Source organism: Mytilus edulis, chromosome 13 (assembly GCF_963676685.1).
Source record: "Mytilus edulis chromosome 13, xbMytEdul2.2, whole genome shotgun sequence".
In the NCBI taxonomy this organism is placed as follows: domain Eukaryota; kingdom Metazoa; phylum Mollusca; class Bivalvia; order Mytilida; family Mytilidae; genus Mytilus; species Mytilus edulis.
In genome coordinates this window covers 57,710,207-57,729,438 of record NC_092356.1, presented here as the reverse complement: position 1 = coordinate 57,729,438, position 19,232 = coordinate 57,710,207, and the positions used below count along the sequence as shown (strand labels likewise).

Genomic DNA, 19,232 nt, shown 5'->3' with positions numbered 1-19,232 from the left:
CATGTGAATAATTTTGCAAAATACAATTTAAAAATAAACAGAAATAGCATTGTATTATAAGTCCTTTTCCCTGATAGAATGAAATTCAAAACAGTGTGGCTGTGGACATTGATTGACACATTAAATTCATCCATTGACTGGGACAATTTACGTGAACGTTTGTCTGTAACGACCACTGTTCACGACGTACCTACGATAGACATTTAAACTGTGGGGTCACCAAGGTTTCTTAACGCCTTTTATTATAAAATAATTCGAAAAATTAATCAGAAATAACCTTTATGTTTTGATTTATATAATTAATATAAATCAAAACATCGTGTTATTTCTGATTAATTTTTTCGAATTACTTTATTAAGGTGACCCCATAGTTTAAGTGTCTTTAAAAAGTACACAGTGAGCAATGGTCGTTACATACAAACGTTCACCTAAATTGTCCCAGTCAATGGATGAATTTAATGTGTCAATCAATGGCCACAGCCACACTGTTTTGAATTTCATTCTATATGTTTTACATAATTTATGTGATATAAACTTTCACTCAGTTAATATGTTTAATATGGACATGTTAGATGCATGATTTTGATTTATTACTTGTTTTTGAACTACCTGTCAGTAACTGCGAGTGCACTCAGATCTGTATCGAGTGTCTTTTTTTTGTTAGGATGTACAAATACCCGGCCATGTCCACTCTGTGTTTTATTAGATGTATTTCTATTAATGAGTAAAGACTTTTTTCAACTGAATTTTATTGTTCGTTCTTATGTTGTGTTGTTATACTACTGTCCCGGGTAACTGGAGAAAGTGTTGGGATATCTAATCTGATTTTCCTTCATTTTTGTACATTTTAAATTATGCCGTTAGTTTCTCGTTTGCAATGTTTTACTTTTGTGATTCGGGGCCTTTGATAGCAGACTATACGTTATGGGCTTTTTTCATCGATGAGGGCCGTACGTTGATTTATAGCTGTTTATTTCTGTGTCATTTGGTCTCCTGAAGAGTATTGTCTCATTGGCAATCATATCACAACTTCTATTTTATATCTCAGATTATATCTGCATTTGAATTTGTGCTCTATCAATATAATCTGAACAGGTCCATATACAACGTATTGATAAATAAACTTTAGATGGAGCTGATATCTAGAACATTGACGCCCAACAAAAGAAAAATCAACACTAGCTTATTTTATTCGCTCGATGTCTGCATGTTTTGATATGATTTCTAAAACCAAACAATAACAAAAACGACAAACTGCAACAAAATACATAATTTTGATCAAAAACAATTTTAAAAGAAACTCATAAAGACGAAACTATTTCTAATTTAAACAGGACATTTGAGCAGATCACAGATGAGGCCCCTCATGGGGGGGGGGGGGGGGTCCTAGTAATCACATAATCACCATTTTTTTGCCAATATAATCACATAATCATTAAATATTTGCTTATCTTTAGTAATCAAATAATCATAAACTAAAAATACAGTCCTAGGTAATCAAATAATCATGAAATATTTGGCTTAATAATCAAATAATCATTAAAAAAACGGCCAAGTAATCACATAATCAAAAACCCCATGAGGGCCCTCACAGATGAACATTTGTCTTTCCATCATATATGGTTTTAAATTTATGTTCATTCAAATCTAGATAATAGCGAATCATTCTTGCAATACTTTTCTTTTGTGTCATAAAATTCTAAACAAGTACCTATTTTATAAATACTTAGCCGCCAGGAACCGCCGCACATTTCTGTATTATTTCCAGAGCAAGGAATACTGCATTCTGGTTCTGGTCTCTTGTTAAATCGGTCATTGTCATTGCCGCAGTGACATTCTTTACCATACTACATTTCGATAAATAAAAAGAGATGCATTATACGAGGGTATCACCAGCCCAGTAGTCAGTACTTTGGTGTTGACATGAATATCAATTGCATGGTCATTTTTATAAATTTCCTGTTGGCAACACTTTGAATTTTTCGAAAAACTAAGGATTTTCTTATCCAGAAATAGATTACCTTAGCCGTATTTGGCACAACTGTTTTGGAATTTTGGGTCCTCAATGCTCTTCAACTTTGTATTTGTTTGGCTTCATAACTACTAGTATTTTGATCTGAGCGTCACTGATGAGTCTAATGTAGACGAAACGCGCGTCTGGCGTAATAAATCAAAATCCTGGTACCTTTGACCTATATATGTACAAAATATGCTGAGAAATATTGGTAATGAATTATTCACTTGCAAAGAATAATTTAACCTCATTAAATCCGCCTCATTAAATCCGAACAATGTATTCATGTGACCTTCAATTCATCCCTTAGTAAGAGGTGAGTTAAGCATGTTCTGTGTGTGCTCAACTATTAAACAGACAAAATCTATGAAAAGGTAGCATTGATAATTCATATCGTTATCAGGTTTGATCAACAAAAAATATTCTTATACGGGTTAAAAAACATTGATTAGCAGATTTGTTTAAAACATATACTAGTAATATGAAATCAAACAGACCTAAAAAAAATGCAATTTCGCGAGCTCGCTTTCTATTCTAAGAAGCATTTTATTTTTTAAATATTTTATAAATATCAGCTGTGTTTCATGTAAGCCTGTGGAGCAGTCAAATACAAGACTAAAACCTTCACGTTTAAACTTGTTATAAATCAAATTAGAGAATTTGTCCGTTGAGTCAAATCATTGAACATGAATTTGACAGTAAATGGAAATTGGGTTTATATCAAGAACAGCAACCCGACACAAGAACAGCCGAACGCCACCAATGGGTCTTCAATGCATAGAGAAAATCCCGCACCCGGAGGTGGGCCTCAGCTTGCCCCTTAATGTTAAGTGAAAATAGACGTCATACTAAACTCTAAAACATTAATGAACTAAAATTAAAAAACTTACAAGACTAACAAAGGCCAGTGGCTCATTACCTGGGGCCTGTTTATCAAAACTGTCCTAATATCGGTCCTAAGAATTTCTTAGGAGAGAAGTAAGGACAAAGTTAGGACCGACTTACGACACGTCTCAGCATGCACAGACGTTACGCACGGTATTGCGTCGCAAGACGTAACATGTATAATTGACAAATTTGACGCCATAAACTAACTTTCACATTTTGTTATCAAGAGCGCGGAGTACCTACTCGGTCGACTTTTATCAAATAAATACCATAAGCTGAAGAAATGTTTCAAAATTTATCATGTATAAGGCTATTAATTACGTAAGGATCGTTTTTATTTTCTGATCTGCGATTAGATGAAAACAAATGCAAATTTTTCCAATTTTATTTTGGATAGAAAACATAGCAACCTTTAAAAATAATCTTGCTTCCGGAAGGACACACGAGAAGATAAATTTAACCTGAACATTTTTTAGACAAATTGACATAAAAATTTATGGTATTTATTTCATTAAAATCGGTCATATGATAATTTAGCAATATTTCTTTTTATAATGATTTTAGTTGAAATGATTTTTTTGTTGTTGAACTCACTTTTGTCCAGTATCTGTATGTGTCTGTGCGAGTTTTTCGACTATTTCTCTATCTTTTTAGCACTGATGGTTTCATTTTACAAATACGTATTTATATAGTTGTTTAAAATTTATAAGACCATTGTAACTCGGATTCTAATCTGTTTCTAATCTATAAAGGTGTTTTAGATTTGCGTGAAAACGTTTGTTCATAAGAAATTATCCCTCGGCCCATCCCCCCTTTTCCCGTGTGTCTATAAAGGGTTTATTCCTTATGTGTGTATGTTTTTCTAATCTGAGTGTTATTTTGATTCAGAAGACCATTTTGGAATGAACATTTCCCGGCATCATTTTAACTGCCTAAACAGTTCGTAAATAGTGTGTACTTGTATAAAGACGCCACTGTGCAGAAACGTCAAAATGACACCCTTGGACATAATAGCTAGACATAGGGAATGCTTTCCGAAAAAAAAATGTAAGGTCATAATGTTTGTGAAAACACCCGACTCATTTAGCCATTTGTATGAACTTATAGTTTGTATCTTATAAATATGTTAGTTTTGTATTATAAATGCACATTTAGTATTTATACAACATGTTTCACCTAAGGAATGGACACAAATAACGTTTGGACATTGTGGCTAGACATTCGATTTTTAAAAATTCTGCTTCAAAAAAAGGTTTTTTTTTACATTCGAAACTTTGAAAATGTTTATCTTTTTTTGAACTTTCTATTGAGTATAGTTTTAATATGATTTGATTATTTTATAGGGATAATAATAAAACTGAAATTTTGATAAACTTTCCTCAAAACTCATTAAGACAGGTTCTTCTGCTGGATATTTCGTTGAAAGCTTGCTTTAAATTTCAGCCAATACCAAAAAAACGGGTATGATGTTATAATATAAATCTAGTTGGATGCTGATATACTAAATTTCGCAGATTATATGTGCAAAATTACAACGGAACATAGAGAAATGCATTTTATTTAATCTGAAATGTTACGCCGGACATGCAAATTTTAACGCAAAAGTAAGATTTGCGAGTTCAATAAAATAAATGTATGGTGCAAAAATTTATAGAATTAACTTAAAATAAGAAAAACATGTCCGGGCCTTTCTGTAGATACATTGATGTTGGTGATTTTATTTTGTATAGCCAAATGGTTGCTGTTCTAAAATCATGTAATAACGTAATTTTAATCCGAACGCATTACCGTGCGTAACGTCTAATCGAAGCTATCTTAGGATTATCTTAGCTATGATGTCCTAACTGCTGTCCTAAGTGTTGGCGGAAAAGAAAACTAAAAAAATAAAAATATTTTAACAAATTTAACCAATTACTATTAGAATTTAAAGAAAGATTAATAGTTATAGATTAATTTTTCAAAATATTTTAAAATTAAAAGTAATAAATAGTTTTTATATTATAATTGTACATTTTAACTTGATTAACGAAACGTATGATAACGAAATAATAAGTTTGTATATAAAATTGAACCAACTAGTTGTAAATAGTTAAAATCAAATATGTAATCGGTAAAATTACTATATGCTAGAGTGAGTTGAATTCGAAGTGTCACGGTTTCATACTTATTAGTTAAAAGGCAAATCTCGTGCATCTTTCATATAAATACAGAGTACTTCAACTATTTTTTATTACTTGTGTATATGAGCAAGAGACGAAATTCGAATTTTCCAATGCAAAACTACACTCTCCTGAACGACTTGATAAAAGAGTAAAAGTTGTCAAATGTAGCAACCAATTCTGCTGAAAAGAGAAGTTCGGATATAACATGCATCATATAAGGGACCTAAAATTATATTGTTTATGAAAAGAAAAAAGGAAAAAGGGGGTGGGAGGGGGATGGGGGTTTAAGGATGAAATTTTAAAAAGGTTGGACAGGAGTTTAGAATAAAATAAAACATGATGGACAACTTTGCAAAAACAGAAGACGGATAACAATTTAACAATTTATGTAAAAAAAGTTACAATATACTTATAAATAAAAATGAAGGACAGAGATAACAATCAAAAGAAAGCATGGTAATATTTTTCATCCTAGACCCCCCTCAACCTTTTCACCCCACCGTAAAAATGAAATGGAACCTATACAAACCATATTTGTTTATAAAATAACCATGCTAAATATACCCTAAAGTAAGGACCATCCTAAGACCATCTTAAGACACCCTAAATTGGTATCCTAAAGTTAGGACAATTCCCAGGATTTTCCTAAGTTTCGACATGTTTGATAAACCCACTTAGGACTAAGATATGTTCTTAGTCGGTCTTAGGATACGTCCTAATCCTAAGAGAGCTTCGATAAACAGGCCCCTGGATAGGCGCGAATATGCGGCGGAGTTTAACATGGTTTTTTTAGATCTCAACCCTCCCCTTATACCTTTTGTCAACGTAGAATAAACAAACACACAGTATACACACAGTTAGACCAAGTTAGAAGGACGTCCGAGTCCGATGTCATGGTCGTTAAATACTTCCATGGTCGTCGTCAAAATAAGTAACAAAAGACACTTGGTCTAAGCAAAATGACAATGATACATAAATTAACAAAGGACTCCTAGCTATTACCGACATGCCATCTCCAGACCTTATTTAAACTGATCGGAAACAATTTCTTCATTATATGAAAATCAAGCACAATCCCTCCCGTTAGGGGTTTAGACTCATACCATCATAAAATATATGAGAAGAACATAATCCGTATCATGCCAAGAAATGTGTTCATTGTTAGTATTAGTCTTATTTAAAGTAATTTCGGAAGGATAAATATCTTTATCGGTAATTTGTACATTTTTCCTTTGATGTGTACTCGCTGATAATGTCAGTATCAGTGGACTGGCTGTGATATAAAAATTATTGGGTTAGTACGCAAATGACATGCGCGAATGCAACGCGTAAGGATCTACTTTCCCCTTTCATTCACAAAATTGCTCGTGATTTTTATCGCAGAAACGCACGAGATTTTTGGCGAATGAAACACTTGACATTGATTATAACTTTCACAAAGTTAGTTTAGCCTTTTTTGTTGTGAAAATGTGAACAGAAAATGCATGAAAAAGTCGACAGACTTAAAAGTCCCCTTAAAAAAAAAATGCGTTATAATTGATATATGAAGTACAACTAACACATCGTCCATGGTGTTCCAATCCGAGTTTTTATTCATACAATACCAATACATAGCCTGGTGCCGTCCCAAGTAGTTTTCTTTTTCTGTTTCTTGAGAAGTATTTGTTTTACCTGTTCAGTCACTATAAAGTGTTACAATTCATATTTAAACGCAACACATAAATAGTGACCAAAAAGGTACCGCTATTGCATGAGAGAAGCTAGAAAAAAATGAAATTTACGCATTTTCGACATATACAATTTTAAAAGATGTGGTTTCATTGTCAATTTAAAGACAGATATTCATAGAACAAAGAACAAAAAAGTGAACTTATTCATATGCGGATCTAGGATAAATTTTAAAAAGGCCGGGCACCATAAAATGTTTGAAATAATTATGAAGTAGACAAGAAATGAGCTTGTTCAGATAATTTACAAACTACTAGGAGTTTTAAATCCTATCAATAAGGGATTAAAAATATACCAAAGTTGAAATATTCCAAAGTCGACTTTGGTATATTTTAGAAATCTTCGAGAGAAGCTCTACTGTGAAAGTCGACTTTGGTATATTTTTAACCCCTTATTGATAGGATAAGAGAGCTCTTCAAGTGAAGCTATACTATGATAGTCGACTTTGGTATATTTTTAACCCCTTATTGATAGGATTTCAAATTCGGGACCTCGTGATTTCGTGTTTTTAAATCCGGGATTTCGGGATCAGGACCCTCCTACCCCCTCTATGTTGATTTACAAATTGCCTACTTCATTTTCTTTAATATTATATCAATCAACTAAATCAAAATCAATCATATTATGTACTTTGTTTAACCTATTTTGAATTTACTTTACATTATGTTTGAAAATTATATTATAATTATTCTGCTCATTCTGGGCGCCGTGATTGGCAAATAAAATATTTGTTTGTTTATTTGTTTGCTCTATGTTGATGCTTTGTGAAAAATAAAGAAATCTGACTTACCGGTATGCTACCATTATATTTGCCATTGTTAGAGTAATGTCCAAAGCAGAATATTAATGAAACACATGCAATAATTCCTTTTCAATACTTTGTGCAAGAGAACGCCATGTTTACTGCACTGTAACAAAATTTCAAATGACGTAATGCAGCCTGTGACGTCAAGTGTGATTCGCCGTGTTTCGACGCGAAAAAGAAGTTCGTTTGTTATTTTCTCTATTATTGTAGTAATTTTTATTTTTTTTAAATTACCGATAAACAGAATAAAGGACTTTTTGTTTTTGATACTGACTTTATCACAGAAAATATCAGGCTCGCCCTTCGGGCTCACCTGATATTTTACTGTGATAAAGTCAGTATCAAAAACAAAAAGTCCTTTATTCTATATTTATACTGCACTCGTTCTATTTGAGCAGTCAAAATGCGTTGACTGTATATTTCTATGTCATATACAGTCACTGACCCGATATCACTTTTCCTCATGAATATTTAAATAGAAATTGCCGAAATAATATTGAATTATTCATACGACCTCTTCAACCTGTTCTTGTTTCAAATGCATACAACGATGCGTGGAACGACTCAACATGATTGTTTCTTTTGCAATTATTGGAAAAACATATTTAATTTGTTAATATTTTTTGTTTGCAACCTATAAATCATTATGTTTTATGCTTATGGTTGATATTTAAGTTCATACTCAAACGATTTCGTTCACCATCGAGTGTTGGTTTCAACAGGTAAATGTAAATTTCATTGTGTTGTATATTTCTCCGCGAGCATGATGTGAGGCCTTTTTAAAGGGTATTTCCCGCAATATTTAAATCAAATGGATAACCTTAACGCATTAAACAACAATTGAAAATGTTTTTTTAGATTGCAGTATAAAGACAATAATAGTGCATTGACTTGACATATCAACGATATAAGGATTCGGTCCGAAACGGGGAAATAGCTCGGCACAGCCTCGCATTTCCCCGTTTCTAAGCCTCATCCTTATATCTTTGATATGTCAAGTCAATGCACTATTATTGTCTATTTAGAATACACACTGAAGTCGTCATTATTGAAAGCTTATATATCATCTCCAAATATCTTAAAGTATTATTGTTTTAAACAGACGTTGTTTCGATTGGTCTTTACTGATTTCAGTAATAAATTGTAGATAATAACAATACAGAAACATGTCCGCAATAAGGGGTGCACAGTTATTCTCCATTGGAATTCGATAACTTGACGATATACGGAATCGCCATAACGAACAAAAATGTTATCTAATAAAAATTCAAGGGCACTGATGGTATCTAAACAGGTCCAATTGACATACTTATTATGTTTGTTGTTACTAAAACATGACCTTAAAGAGTAAGAACATATATATTCGAATTGTGACTTTTTAATGCCCATTTAATAAGTTGTTTGAATGTTTTCTAAATAAGATTATGAGGCAAGGTGGTACATTTAAACGAGAAGACCTCATTTTGTGTGTCGCTTCTTTTCCTTATACTGATCCTCATGCCTCTGTGTCTTATACGTACATACATAGCCACATTTGTCATCCATTCTTATGATTAATCAGTTTGAGTTATTTTGGGAGAAAAACGAAAATATAGGTGTCACACCACCAATTAAAAGTCCCTATCTGTTCAACCAATTTTGCAATTTTCACAGCTTTCTAAATATTTTACCTTAAGTTTAACTTCATAGAAACTAGGTATATCCTGAATTGTACAGGTGTCACCTTTCTGCATGCCAATTTTCAACATACATTCAAAATCATATAAGAAAGAAGAGAGCCCCCGAAAGGAGGTGCCACTAAAAATATCCCCTGGTTTTCTGGAAATCTTAAATTAGTTTACCATGGAGCCCATTAATCCTCAATTTTAAATGCAAACTCCTAGACAGGTACAATTTTGTTCAAAATGGTCTTAATATATTACTCTTTCAACAAAAGTTTCATTTCTGCAAATTTGTTGGTTAGTTAAGGTGAACAATGACATCAAACGCACTATTTTTTGTCTGAGTAGGCCTACTTTCAACGTTCTAAATTTGAGGGAGTAATTGGTGGTATGACACCTAAAGAGACAAAAAAGTTGATTAGAAATCTTTTGTTTTGCTTTATTTTTAATCCTTAGTCAATTTGTAGTTAAAAACAGCCTTTCTGAGCATAATGCGACTTATATTAAAAATTTCACAGCTCAATTTAAACTGACTGTAATGTATGACTTTGATAGAAAATACTTGAAATGTCCAGGAACATCAACTTTCAATATCAAGATCAGTTTTTGCTGATTTTTCCTTGTTTGTTCTTCTACTTTAAAGACTTTCAACAATTTTTGCAATGAATTAGTAAAAAATCCAAGGTATTGAAGTGTCAAGGAATATTGACCCCCCATTTTTACAGAGGATGACCTTGAGGTCACTCCGATGTATTGTTATCGCTTAAATTTCCGTCATTCATAAATTATAGTCTAATTAGTTTTGGGTTTTCAACACCAGTGAAAAAAGTGCATTTTCATACCTGCGATTTCTGTTCTCCGGTTGTACGATGTTTCAACAAAATATGGAATCATTTCAGTTGTTGATTTAGTGGTGAAAATTTGACTGAATTTTTCTTAATAAATACGATTTTATATGTTTAATTGGTGTTTCAGAAAGAGGTCAGGTGCTCTTGTTCATTCATAAAATTATCGTTCATTCATAAATTTATCGTAAAATAAAAATCACTACACAGGTTATACGTGTAGTGTAAATGACCACCTGTAATCTAAAAATAGCGGTCTCACTAATAACGACAAGAAGAATTTTTAGCGACAGGAAGCGTCAAGAACGGACAAGAAGAATAAATTAAGCGACAAGAAGACTATTTAGCGACATGAATATTAACCTCTCGTATCGCATGAGGATGACACATATCAAATGAACAATTATGTGTGGGACTTAGTTTTAAGAAATGATGTCAAAGTAACGTTAACACTATGAAAATATTTTTAGTAAGCTGAAATATATATTTATTTTTTACATGTTTATGTCTTGTAAGTTATTTTATTTCTGTCCCATTTTTCAACATTAGCGTCTCGAAAGGTGAAATGTTTTAACTGAATGGTTAATTTAAATTGATTATGAAAATTGTTAAAATTAAATAAATAAAAGTAATTCTTGCCCAGTTACAAAGTTTAACACTACTAGGGGATAATCCATAATTACCCCCAACTTTAGCCTGGTAAACTTGTTGTCTCCTTGTGAAATATAAAACATATTAAAAAATGATTTCCTGCTTAAGTCTTTTATTGATATAAAGTCAAAACCTTCTTGCTTTTCACTAGACAACCATGTCCTATCAGGTTTAATTTTTATATATGTAGATGAAAAATAAAAGTCCCCAAAACATTAACATGGCAGCAATTGCTTTTACAGCCTTTAAGGCTTTGATTTTTTTTACAGAAGAGTGTCCACCATGCACTTGCACTTCACTATAATAATAGTAGAATAGAATTATCATATACAAATAGATGAACATTATATATACATGCAATCGTAATATTAATAATATATATAACAACAAACCAGTGTATTCTCTACGACTATTATTATATAAGTATAATAGTCCAAGGTATACTGATTTCTTGCACTACAATATAATAGTTATTACGGTGAGGTTGAATTTCCTGTCATTTATTCATCATCCAAGCACGAACTTCTATCAGAAAAAAATATCTCTGTAAATTAACCCAAGTTTCAGGTATAGAGATGTGATCTGTTTCTGTGACATGCGCTTTTGACCATCCACAAGAACCTGCGGTCATCCGATGTTCAGTACCTCAGTACTTTGATTTTATCTGGTGTCAGGAAAGTCCTACAAATTGATCAAAAGTGCAGTCATGGTCATTTAACTGTTTTTATTTACATCAGTTAATAAAATTTAAGATATAAAAATTTCATTTGGAATAATAAATGGTATTTTTGTGAGTTTCTGCAGTGTTTACATTAGGCTATGCTATCTGCCAAGTACATAGTATGACGCAATGATATAAGGGGTAAAAATCAAATAATTTCATTAAATCTGCATGACAAAATTTGTTTGGGGTAGTAAATCACCTATGCTTTAATGTTTAACACCACATAAACAGCTTTCTGTGCATTTATAACAATTTAGGACATTTTTTTTTATATTAAAGCATATTGCCATGCAGGGTGAGAAAAGCTAAAAATAGCACAAACTCAAGTTTTAGGCTCTAAATTTGCAATATGTGACATTTTGCCCCCAAAAAGATTGAAATATGGCTTCTATTATTTCAAATGATCAGTTCAGACAAAAAAGATCAATTGTTTTCTGTATACACGTCCGGATATGTTTCCGTCATCAGACCGACTTTTAAGTCAGTCAAGACTACCGGTTAACATTGAGAACTAATCGTTTGATAGATAACACAAATGAAAAATAAATTTAAGCCAATCAGAGCGTGGTCCATATCGTGGTTTCTAGGTCGTAATAACCACTGCCTTCAGAAGTACACGTTCGGGGACAGAACAATCAATTTCGCGTTTATCTGCATGTACACTATGAATCATATACAGTAACTACTATAATATATAGAGACAGAGACTCTATAGCAGTGCATGCATAACTATAACCACGGATAAGAAAAGGTAGAATTAATAGCAAAGACACTTTATTTATAATATAGAAATGTATGTTCATAGTATGCACAAAATAATGGAATATAACAGTAAACAAAACAATAACGAGCTTTAAATTTAAAAAATGAGAGCTTTAAAATACTGTCCTGTTTCCATGTACTTATATGACTTTTGATATCATTTCTGAAATTCTCCAGACATAAAATCTTTTACAAAAATTCATCATAAAAAAGTTTACAAACTTTCAACCAAGCATTTAAGCCTGCGATTTCGCGGGTGTGTTCTAGTACAGGGTAAAATTCATAATTTGAATAGATTCGAAATCACCAATATATTAAGCATGTAATTTTTCAAGTACTTTCAACGAGTATTAAAAATTTTGACACTCTAAAATTAATTAATTCCACTATTTTCAAAGGCCTAATTACAACCATTTATAATCATATTTCGATTGTACGGTACCAAGTGTACTAGTAAGAAGATTGTAGATCGTTTAGTAGTGGAACAATGGCTTGAAGACAATGCAAATCTATATCTGTAAGGGTTTTTTGAGTAGTCGCAATATAATACTTCAATACAGTTTATTCGATACCAGAGATAAAATCTTTGTTTCCATTCTACTAAATTATTAAATAATAAATTCATAGCCGCAGAAGGAAGTGTACCCGAACTGATGGATACATTACTAAATTTAATAAGATTTTTTTTTTAATTTAATTTGCATTAATTCTCTTATTTCTTTTGCAATTTTCATTTTAAAAAAGTTTTAAAGGGGCACTAGCTACGAGATATAAAAAAAAATCTAAAATATTATTTGTTTTGCTCAATCATTAATGAAATGCAAATAGTGAAATAATAATTCGTTTTTAGGTGTAATACCACCAAATCATGGTACGTCACATCCGGTTGTAAACGAAACTAGGTCGAAAAAAATATTCCCTTGAATTTGACAGTTGTAGGTAATAAATCCTCATTTTAATGCAGTGAAACATTTCTGTGTCATAAACATATGTCTTGTGTATTTCAAAGCACAATTATTTTTTTATTTGGGGTTTCTATAGAATATTTTGTAAACCTGAGTTTACATGGTTACTAAATCGTGTACACATGTTTAATAAGGGGATAATTTGATTAGTTAGCTCCAATGATGGTTCTTTTCTTATATGCAATGAAATGTTATGTGAATTGTTTTCTATAGTACTGGACAGGATAAATCTTGACTCATGTCAAGTATTTCTTTATTTGAAACAAAGATAAATTCTGCACATTTGTTTTGGAAAAGTGCAAATTTAACAAAGACTAATAAGGGAAAATCAGTGGTGGTAATTACTATTACACCTTTAGCAGCCAGTATGGTTCAATTTTGTGAAAAACATGAGCTTGACAGCTAGTGCCCATTTAAAACATATGATTGTCACTATACGATATTTCAAAAATCAGAAATCATTTTCTTTTTTAAACGTATATTTACACAATTGTGAATAAAAATATATATTCATATACATACCTCAGTTCCAGGATATAAATAGGCTTGTGAATGGCAAGTATATATACACCAAGTATTGGTCAGACTGTCTTGCCATATAGCAGCAGCGTGTTGGAGAGTTCTGTCATAACCATCTTTGTAACATCCAATGTACGTGTATATACATGATGGAATTTTAGAATCTAATGAGAAAAAAATAACGGTCATACCACGCTTTAAAGGGGCACTAGCTGCCAAATTCATGTTCACCGATTTGACTCAAATTCTCATATTTATTTATAAGAATGTAAAACATTTTCCTAAACTATCAAAGTAAATTGTAGCCAAGACGCAATCTAATTTACTATCGAGTTGACCTTCTATGACCATTTAAGCGATGTAAATAGATTAAGCAACTCATGCAATAGTTAAATTTTGTACTTTAGATTAAAAATTAATTTTTACCTTTATAAGAATGATTTTTTGTGGATCGAATCAGTTAATCAAAATTTAGTTATTTACCTAGTTTGTTTCACTTTCAGTGTTGACATTTTTTCCTTTAAATAACCGTACACGGACAATGCATGCGTTATTTTATCTCTTTTTACGGGGTTAAATTGGAGTTCACATGAATACGGATTTATTGATGTCGAATTATTCACTTGCAAGTGAATAATTCATTACCAACGTTTAATAGCTTGATTTGACAAAATTGAACCATTTTAGCTGATAAAAGCAAATTATTATTTCACTATTTATCTTTTATTAATGATTGAACAAAAAAAAATCATACTTTAGATTTTTTATATATATCGTAGCTAGTGCCCCTTTAATAAGTGTGATACAATGCACAGAAGAAGATGCGAGGTAAATGTTGCTGCAACCATAACCGGTAACTCTGGATTTAGTTTAAGGATGTACTTAGGTGAGGTTTTGGAATTCGTGTCAAACTCAAAAACGAGAAGAGCGAACATCCTTAAACGTTCTCCCCAGGCAAAGGTTAGCCAAGGTTTTTCTTTATTTACTATAGCTATGGTTCGATACATCAATTGATGGTCTGCTTGTTTCCCCGTTGAAAATATATAAAAAGTGTGAAACTATTCAGAAACAAATTGGACTATTCTTTTCAGGTCCCTTTAGTCCCTGTCTTCTAAGTGTAAAGCGTTTCAGATAAAAGTGTTGAGAAGCGATTCGGACGCACATAATAGAGGGCCCTCATAGGGTTTTTGATTATGTGATTACTTGGCCGTTTTTTTAATGATTATTTGATTATTAAGCCAAATATTTCATGATTATTTGATTACCTAGGACTGTATTTTTAGTTTATGATTATTTGATTACTAAAGATAAGCAAATATTTAATGATTATGTGATTATATTGGCAAAAAAATGGTGATTATGTGATTACTAGGACCCCCCCATGAGGGGCCTCATAATATATCAAGTGTTATTTTCGTTTTGATTGAATTTTAAAAAATCAATAACAAAATCATAAAATAGGGAGTACTGGTACATGATGACCAATATAATTGCAAAAAGTCGAAACAGAATGGCCAAATCCGCCAAACTTGTCTGGAGAAGTAGGAACAATACTCAAATAGTATTGATACAATTTTGCAATCAAGAAAAACTAGGAGATAATTTCATTGAAAAGTCAAAATAAAAAGAAATTTACTTACTGTGTATAAAACTTGAATACAACAAAACATTAGCTAATAAAGTTTTTAGCATATACATCAACATAGTGGCGTAGAATATATCCGCATACAATACACTTTATTCACAATAAACGTTATGCCTCGTAGCACATAACCATTTTAGAGGAAAAACCGTTTTCTGAATGGGACCATTAATATAACAGATTTGAAAACGTTGCCTTGGTCATCAAATTATAATAGATAAATGTATATTGTACAGTTATATATATGAAATTCAATGGATTACCGTAAGATATGATATTTATAATCAATAATGATACATATGGAATTACAGGTGGTTTTTACTCGTGCAGACTTTTGAAAATTGAGTGACATTAAACATAAAAAAAATTTAAGGTTATAGTATTTATCATTCGAAAGGTTATTATATGTCCTTCTTTTTTGATCGGTTGTATAATAAGCTAAAATATCTTTTTATGCTCTCACCTAGTGACAATATGTTTTTCGGTCTGTGTGTCCGTTCGTTCGTTCTTCCGTCTGACCCGTTTCAGGTTAAAGTTTTTGGTCAAGTTAGTTTGTGATTAAGTTGAAGTCCAATCATCTTGACACTTAGTTCACAAGTTCTTTATGATGTGAACTTTTTAATTTTAATGCCAAATTGGAGATTAACCCCCAATTGCAGGGTTCACTGAACATAGCAAATGCTCCTTTGAGTGCGACATCCATGTACTATATGGACACCTTCTTGTTTTTCAAAAAATCAAAACTATTTCTTATTCTGTCATCTGAATATTAAGAAAAATAAATGTATGAAATCTGTTTTACCGTTACACTACAGAAACTGTTCTACATTGTAAGTTCTTAAAACAGTAATGGTATGGTTGCAGACATGTTAACATTTTTTTTTTAAATTTTATATGTTAAAAGTAAGAAACCTTTTATGAATGCCAATGAAACTACTATGCAACATGAAATGAAGTAAGTTAAAGATATTGAAGGTCACTGAATGGCTTTCAACAATGATCAAAATCTATACTGTGAAAGTATAGGCATCTATAAATGTCACCGACATGACCAAAAGAGACGGAGGATTACACGCCATATAAAAAAAACAAAAAGCAACAACCGGGGTGATAAACTGTTAAACAAATGGACAGAAAATCAACGACCTGACTAATAACCAATCAAAACAGGAAATCTGTAGCTAGGAGCCAGTTGTTTAGTGTTTGTGGTTCAACTTGTTCACTGGCTGTGGTATTTGTTTTCACTAATTGTCAATTATTTTCACTAATTGTCATATAAATCACATGTTTTGATTTCTTCTCGAAATGGATTTTGTCAAATCTCCGGTTCCTTTAAGTAGCTTTATATACGGAATGAGTGTTGCTCTTTGTTTAGGATCGTATCGTAATCCATGAGGATTGTTTACATTCAGATCATTCACAAATGGCAGAGACTTGTCTCATCTGCCACAATACCAGATTTCTATATCTCAGATGAATTTATATAGACAATTACTGTTTAGTGTCTTTAAATATCAGCTGTATTTGTACGAGGCTAGGAAACAAAGTATATGCGAGCTTTTAGCGAGCTATTACACCTGTTTCGAGCCGAGTACAAAGAGAGCTGATATTTAAAGACACTAAACAGTTATGGTCTTTATCCTGCAATTAATTCTGTATATGTTTTGTGTTTTGAAAGACACAAAAACACATGTTTTGCATTTATTTTCGATTTGAAGTCCCTTGAGGCCCGTGTAGTAATACGATACAGTAATCACACATTCAGCTTAAAACAGGTTCGCAAAACAATAATCTCGAATGGATAACAATAATAAATCGCTCACGGTGAATAATTATCTATTTTAACATAACAACTAATTTCAACAGTAAAAACAAATAACAAAACATTATCCAATTTGAAACAGGAGTGTACGAGTTGCCTTACGCTTCGGACTCGACATTCACTAAACATGCATGCTGAAATTGACATGGTTGTTTTTGTCTCACAGTCGTACACATTTAAGTTTTAAAATCGATAGTTGCCATCGTAGAAAAGACTGCTGTTCATGCGTGTATGTTATTAGCAAATTGGTGCGATTCATATTATTCTAAAGAAATGTTTGAAAACAAACAGAACGTATAAAAGTAATAGTTAATTCGCAATTGATACGTCATTTGAATGCGACTGCAATACACATTCTGAGGTTACACAAGTGCATACAAAGCAAAAACAAAGGGCTGTATCAGTATAGGAGAACACCCAAATTGAAGGATAAAAACAATGAACAGCCAAAATCACAACTGTTGAATGAAAGAAACGATTCATTTTATATTTAAAATGTATTTATTTTGTCATGATTTATTATATGATAAACAGAGACCAGTCATTCTTTTTTTGTGATTTGATAATCCATTTACACTATTTGTGGAGAGACCGACACATAAGTCAGTTACTTTTTATGCGTAGAGAGACCGGCAAATAAGCCACTTACTGTTATTGTTACGAGGCCGACGAATAAGCCACTTACTGTTTATGTTAAGAGTCCGACGAATAAGTCAGTTACTTTTTATGTTAAAGACCGACGAATAAGCCACTAACTGTTTATGTTTTGAGGCTGACGAATAAGCCACTGACTGTTTATGTTTAGAGACTGACGAATAAGTCACTTACTTTTTATTTTAAAAGACCGACGAAAAAGTCATAAACTGTTTATGTTAAGAGGCCGACGAATAAGTCACTAACTGTTTAATATGTTTAGAGACCGACAAATAAGTCACTAACTGTTTATGTTTAGAGACCGACAAATAAGTCACTAACTGTTTATGTTTAGAGGCTGACGAATAAGTCACTTACTGTTTATGTTTAGAGACCGATGAGTAAGCCACTAACTGTTTATGTTAAGAGGCCGACGAATAAGTCACTAACTGTTTATGCTTAGAGACCGACAAATAAGCAATCAAATGTTTATGTTTAGAGACCGATAAAAAAGTCACTAACTGTTTATGTTTAGAGACCGATGAATAAGCCACTAACTGTTTATGTTTAGAGGTTGACGAATAAGCCACGTACTTTTATTTTTAGAGACCGACAAATAAGCCACTAGGTTTTCTTGTTTAGAGACTGACCAATGAGCCACTTACTTTTATATTTAGAGACCGAAAAAATAAGCCACTAGCTTTTCATGTATAGAGACTGACGAATAAGCCACTTACGGTATATGTTTAGAGACCGATGAATAAGTCACTAACTGTTTATGTTAAGAGACTTACGAATAAGCTCCTAACTGTTTATGCTTAGAGACCGATGAATAAGTCACTTACTGTTTATGTTTAGAGACCGATGAATAAGCCACTAACTGTTTATGTTTAGAGGTTTACGAATAAGCCACTTACTTTTATATTTAGAAACCGAAAAATAAGCCACTAGCTTTTCATGTTTAGAGACTAACGAATGAGCCATTTACATGTGTATTTTATGTTGAGAGACCGACGAAAGTCACTTACTTTGTTTTAGAGCCACTAACTTTATACTTACAGTACGACAAATAAACCACTAACTTTATGTTAAGAGACTGACGAATTAGCTACTGATTTTTTTTATCATTTTTGTTTTGTTTTTAAGAGTTCATATAAACAGCCACTACCTTTTTTATATTTAGAAAAAAAAGCATAATGACTAAGTATTTCATACAAAACTAATCAAATAGAAGTATAACTATACAACAATAAGTTGTTATATATAAATAATTGACTTAATATCAAATGAATAAGTTATGTTGTTTTCTTGATAACACGATACCATCTTTTGATAAATGCTATTTGAAACTTTTGGCAGTCAATAAAATCAATATATGAAATAGATTTTGTAATATAAATTTAATTTCTTT

The 19,232-nt window shown here is 31.9% G+C and overlaps 1 protein-coding gene across 2 annotated transcripts in view; it reads left to right on the top strand.

Annotated features, from left to right (window-relative positions):
* The window catches only part of LOC139501986 (tyrosine-protein phosphatase non-receptor type 11-like), a 462,346-nt gene that overhangs the window by 305,527 nt on the left and 137,587 nt on the right, over positions 1-19,232 (top strand). The window lies entirely within an intron of this gene.